Genomic DNA, 5,622 nt, shown 5'->3' with positions numbered 1-5,622 from the left:
AAGAGAAAAAAGTTACCTCTAGTCCTTTCATCATAACTTGGCCCTGATTTTTGTCATTTTCCAGCTTATTTTAAGTAGCTTTGAGGCATGACAATACTGTGGCTCTACATCCTTTTCATATCACATCTTCGTGACTAGGATCATATACTATTGTTAATTCCTCCTTACAACTCAGTATTTAGGAGAGAGAGAGAGAGAGAGAGAGAGAGAGAGAGAGAGAGAGAGAGAGAGAGAGATAGAGAGAGATTTTATGCCATCGTTGAGTACACCGCTTCCCATCCGATCAGCGAAGTTAAGCAACGTTGGGTCTGGTTAGTACTTGGATGGGTGACCGCCTGTGAACACCAGATGCTGTTGGCATCCCTACGTCAAGTGGGGTTGGTGGAGGATTAGTGCCCCTCCCTGTAAAAAACAATTAACTCTAAGCCCTTGGCCACCCTATTTGGGATACATGGCGTCTGGCAATGGATGGATGGATGGGACTTATTATAATATAATTCAATAACCTGACCCACGTTGACATCTGGGCTACCTCCACTGACGTTTATGGCCAGAAGTCGATTTGAAATCAAGATGAAGTCAAGATCATGTGAAGATGAAGTCAAGATAAAGTCAAGATAAAGTCAAATATAAAGTCAAGATAAGATAAAAAAGTCAAAATAAAGTCTCGATAAAATAAAGATTAAGTCAATATCGTCAAGATAAAATCAAGATAAAGTCAAGATAAAGTCAAGAAGTCAAGCTGATATCAAAATGAAGTCAAGATAAAGTCAAGATAGTCGAGATGAAGTCAAGATGATGTAAAGATGAAGTCAAAATGAAGTAAAGATAAAGCAAAGATGAAGTCAAGATAAAGGCAAGTAAAGTCAAACATTTTGATATGAGGGAGAGAGAACAATGAAATGGACTGATAAGAGAATGATAAAGGACGAAAAGGGAAGGAAAAGTGAACGAAATGGAAGAGGAAATGACGAAGAATTAAGAGACTATGATAAAAAAAGGAGCTAAGAGGAGAAAGACAAGTGACCGAAAAGGAGGGGAAATGACTAAGAATTAAGAGGCAGGATGAGTACAAGGAAAATGAGAAATGTGCACAAAAACGAAGCGAAAAGGACGAAGATAGGAAGAAATACGAGGCAGGATGACGAAAAAAAAGGAAATAAAAGAAATGAAAAGCGGAATGACAACACAAAGAATTGTGAAAAGAATAAAGGAAAGATGGTACCTGGGCGAAGACTTGTGAGGCTGAAAAAAACGGTGAGAGAGAGAGAGAGAGAGAGAGAGAGAGAGAGAGAGAGAGAGAGAGAGAGAGAGAGAGAGAGAGAGAGAGATAACTTAATTAAACTCTACTTAACACCACCGAAAATCCTGATCTATTTATGTTGTCCACAAAACTCATTCTTTTAGAGAGAGAGAGAGAGAGAGAGAGAGAGTAAAATATGAAAAAAATAAATAAAAGCCAGAAGATGCAGAAAATGGATAAAGATAATGGGGTCGGGACAGCAGGCATAATTAAACCAAAGTATCAGCCACTGAGGACAACTAGGTACAATACGATCTTTTACTAAACTGGGTAGGGACTCCGTTACCTCTCTCTCTCTCTCTCTCTCTCTCTCTGCCAGTTAAAGCAATAACAAGTTTTCTGAGCGACATAAACAAGGTAACGATAATAGTCCATGTTCTGCCGTCTCTCTCTCTCTCTCTCTGCCAGTTAAAGCAATAACAAGTTTTCTGAGCGACATAAACTAGGTAACGGTAATAGTCCATGTTCTGCCGTCTCTCTCTCTCTCTCTCTCTCTCTCTCTCTCTCTCTCTCTCTCTCTCTCTCTCTCTCTCCAGGACAGCAAAGATCAAATCACAGCTATTGAGTTTCCAGACCCAAATTATCATATCCTACCTCACATCTCCACATTTCCAAAAGCAGGGCGTTAGGTGGGTTAGGTTCGGTCAGATTAGGTCAGGTTAGGTTAGGTTAAATTTGGCTAGGTTTGGTTGGGTTAGGTTTGGTTAGATTAGACTATGTTACGTTATACAAAGGAAGGTTGGGAAAGATTGGTTGAGACGTATGGCGAGGTGAGGTTAGGTCAGGGAAGGTTAGGTTAAGGTAAGGTAGGTTAGGTTAAGTCAAGGAAGGTTGGGTAAATGTAAGTTATTTAAAAAATAATGGGAAAGGTTAGGTTACCAGAACGGAAAGCTTGAAAATCGGTATGTGATATTACTGAAAATATTTACCAGAAATATAAACATATATTAGGAGATAAAAAGTAAAAGATATATATTTAACAGATTTATACCGGTAAATTGGACGTGAAATAAAATCAGCATATGCCTGTGACTGGGATAAAAGACATTGCCAGTTAACGATGGTTACAGTTCATGAGAAAGTGAGGTAAAAAAGGAAATGAATTTGCCTGTGTGTAATGAGAGAGAGAGAGAGAGAGAGAGAGAGAGAGAGAGAGAGAGAGAGAGAGAGAGAGAGATTGGTACTCAATGTCCTTATTTTAACACGTAAACTGGAATTTTAAGTTTAATAAAACCGTTGAAAAGTAAACAAAAAATTATTACTCAAAAGAGAAAGGGATTATTTTGTCAGAATTCTGATAGAGATAAAAAAGATCAAAAGATTCTTGAATGAGGGAGTAGAGGAAAGTAGAGGATATAATCAGTACAATACAAAAGCATAAATGGATGTGGGCAGGTCACGTCCTTCGCAGAACAGATAACATGTGAACAATCATGGTAACTGAGTGGCAGCCCAGAGATGGAGTGAGAGGAAGAGGCAGAGAACAAGGTGGAGAGATGGGGCGACAGGAAAAGGCAGAGAAGATCGAGAGAAGGAGTGAGAGGATGAGGCAGACAGACAACAATATGAAGAAATGGAGTGAGAGGAAGAGGCAGACAGAGAACCAGATGAAGAGATGGAGTGAGAGGAAGAGGCAGACAGAGAACCAGATGAAGAGATGGAGTGAGAGGAAGAGGCAGACAGAGAACAAGATGAAGATGGAGTGAGAGGAAGAGGCAGACAGAGGACGAGGTGGTGAGAGGAAATTCGGATAACAGATGGGAATAGGTGGAACAGGCAACACGCAAGAGGTCAGAATGGAGAAAGATGGGAGGGACCGTCTTGCAGTAAACGGTTTCATGATGATGATGATGATGATGATGATTATCATTATTATTATTATTAGCAGTATAACATCTTCATATCCTAAGGTATGTAACAATCCCGACAAAACAACAATACAATTATCACACAAGACATTATTACACAGTAATAGGCAAAATAATTCGCCAAGGAAGAGATGTCACGGAGTCTCCACACCTGAGCACTCTTTGGATATGATAACACTGGTTCTTGTATAATCGTCATGTCTTTTTCTCGCTTCTTAGAGCAAAAATGACCAACATAAAAGAAGACGAGATCATTTGGAGGAGACCAGGTATGAAAGTCCAATGTCATTTCCATTTAAAGGGGAGGTGTGTTTGTATCGCCATACACACACACACACACACACACACACACACACACACACACACACACACACACACACACACACACTTAAGCACCCATTAGACGGCTTGAGCTAGAGGTGAAGGCTTGTGTGAAGGGTTTTGTTATTTTTCACGTGTGTGTGTGTGTGTGTGTGTGTGTGTGTGTGTGTGTGTGTGAGAGAGAGAGAGAGAGAGAGAGAGAGAGAGAGAAGGTCCAAATTTAGGTCTTGTGATGATGATGATGATGATGATGATGATGATGATGATGATAAGGAGAAGGGGAAGGAGAATGACGAAAATGGGGACGACGATGAAAATATCAATAATGATGATGATGATGATGATGGTCATGATGAAAAGATGAAGGAGAACGACGATGACGACGTCGATGACAACGAAAATGATGATGATATTGATGTGTTTCCTAAGTATGTCTAGTTTATTCATTAGTAGCCATCCAGCCACCCTCCAGGATTTATTACTTACAGCTTTTATTTACATACACACACACACACACACACACACACACACCGCTCGCTGGTGCAGTGGTAACGTTCTCGCTTGCCAACTGGTGGACGGGAGTTCGCGCCTCGCTCAGGTTGCGAAAAGTTTCACTGACGAAGTGGGTGGTTACTGTCCCCCTTGAGCAAGGGGACGGGTGTGTGCGTGTGTGAAGGTTACAGCCTTGCCCTTAGATCGGACTATATGAGCTCTCAGCTCCCTTCCGGGAGGGTAAAAGCTGACGATCACGACCATCAAGTGATCCTGACCGACCCGGTGAATTACACACACACACACACACACACACACACACACACACACTTAATTGCTGTGGACGTAGTACTCGATCCCATCCCCATATTATCCCAAGTCCTACCTACTTTGGGGGATGAATGCAATCTCTCTCTCTCTCTCTCTCTCTCTCTCCAGCTATACTCTCCCGTAGCTTTAGTCGGATAAGTGCCTCTTTCTATTACACATGCCCCAATCCTGCCTTGCTCTACTGCGGCAATAAAGTGAGAGAGAGAGAGAGAGAGAGTACGCTTTAGGGCTACAACGAGGTGGGCAGGCCTTAATGCTGATGGAAAGTCTTACTCTGTTTTCTACAGTAAAAGAAATGGATAATACAATGGTGAGAGAGAGAGAGAGAGAGAGAGAGAGAGAGAGAGAGAGAGAGAGAGAGAGAGAGAGAGAGAGAGAGAAATAATACAAGACTGCGAATGTTTACAATTTAAGACACTGATTATCTAATTTCTCATATATTCTTACTTTCTGTCTGTCTGTCTGTCAGTCTGTCTCTCTGTCTGTCTGTCTGTCTGTCTGTCTGTCTCTCTCTCTCTCTCTCTCTCTCTCTCTCAAAATATCCGCAATAACAGTAGCAAATGAAACAATAAAGGAATTTAGATAAAGCCAGTGAGACAAAAAAAAAAAAAAAGTAAGGTAAACCCAATGAGGCATATAAAGTCAGTGAAACAGAGTGACAATAAAGCCACAAAATAAAGCCAGTTGTAGCAAAGTAACTGAGAAAAACCATTGTTGCAATTAAGCTAGTAATGCACATCTTGTAAGAAAACAAAGCCACATATGTTAAATAGAAATATAGTTAATAAGGCAGTCTGAGTCATTAAAATCAGTGAGTCAGTAAAGTCAGTGAGTCATTATGGCCAGTGAGCATAAAAATGGGAAAAATAACTTTCACACAAATAACTGAGTCAACCGAACCACAAGAAATTACTTCAGTGAGTCAATAAAACCACAAAAATTTCTTTAGTTGGTCCATGAAACCACGAAAATAACCAGTGAGTCATTAAAGCTATAAAAATGACTTTAGTGAATCAGTAAAACCACGAAAATAATTTCATTGAGTCAATAAAACCACGAAAATAACTTCAGTGAGTCAGTACAACCAAGAATATAACTTTAGTCAATAAAACCATGATAACATCAGTAAGTCAATAGAACCACGAAAATATCTTTAGTAAATAAAATCACAAAAATAACTTATTTGAGTCAATAAAACCACGGAAATAATTTCAGTGAGTCAAATAACCACAAGAACACTCCAGTGGGCCAATAAAACCACGAAAATAACTTTAGTGAGTCAATAAAACCAAGATGGTAACCAGTGAG

The 5,622-nt window shown here is 40.0% G+C and overlaps 1 pseudogene; it reads left to right on the top strand.

Moving 5' to 3' along the window:
• Positions 1-240: 240 nt before the first annotated feature.
• Positions 241-357, top strand: LOC145418827 (5S ribosomal RNA; annotated as a pseudogene).
• The last annotated feature ends 5,265 nt before the right edge of the window (positions 358-5,622 follow it).

Source organism: Coenobita brevimanus, chromosome 116, assembly GCF_032717465.1.
Source record: "Coenobita brevimanus isolate Jiangsu-jjx chromosome 116, ASM3271746v2, whole genome shotgun sequence".
NCBI classification, from domain to species: Eukaryota; Metazoa; Arthropoda; class Malacostraca; order Decapoda; family Coenobitidae; genus Coenobita; species Coenobita brevimanus.
Note: the sequence above shows the minus strand (reverse complement) of the source record. Positions and strands in the feature narration are given on the sequence as shown.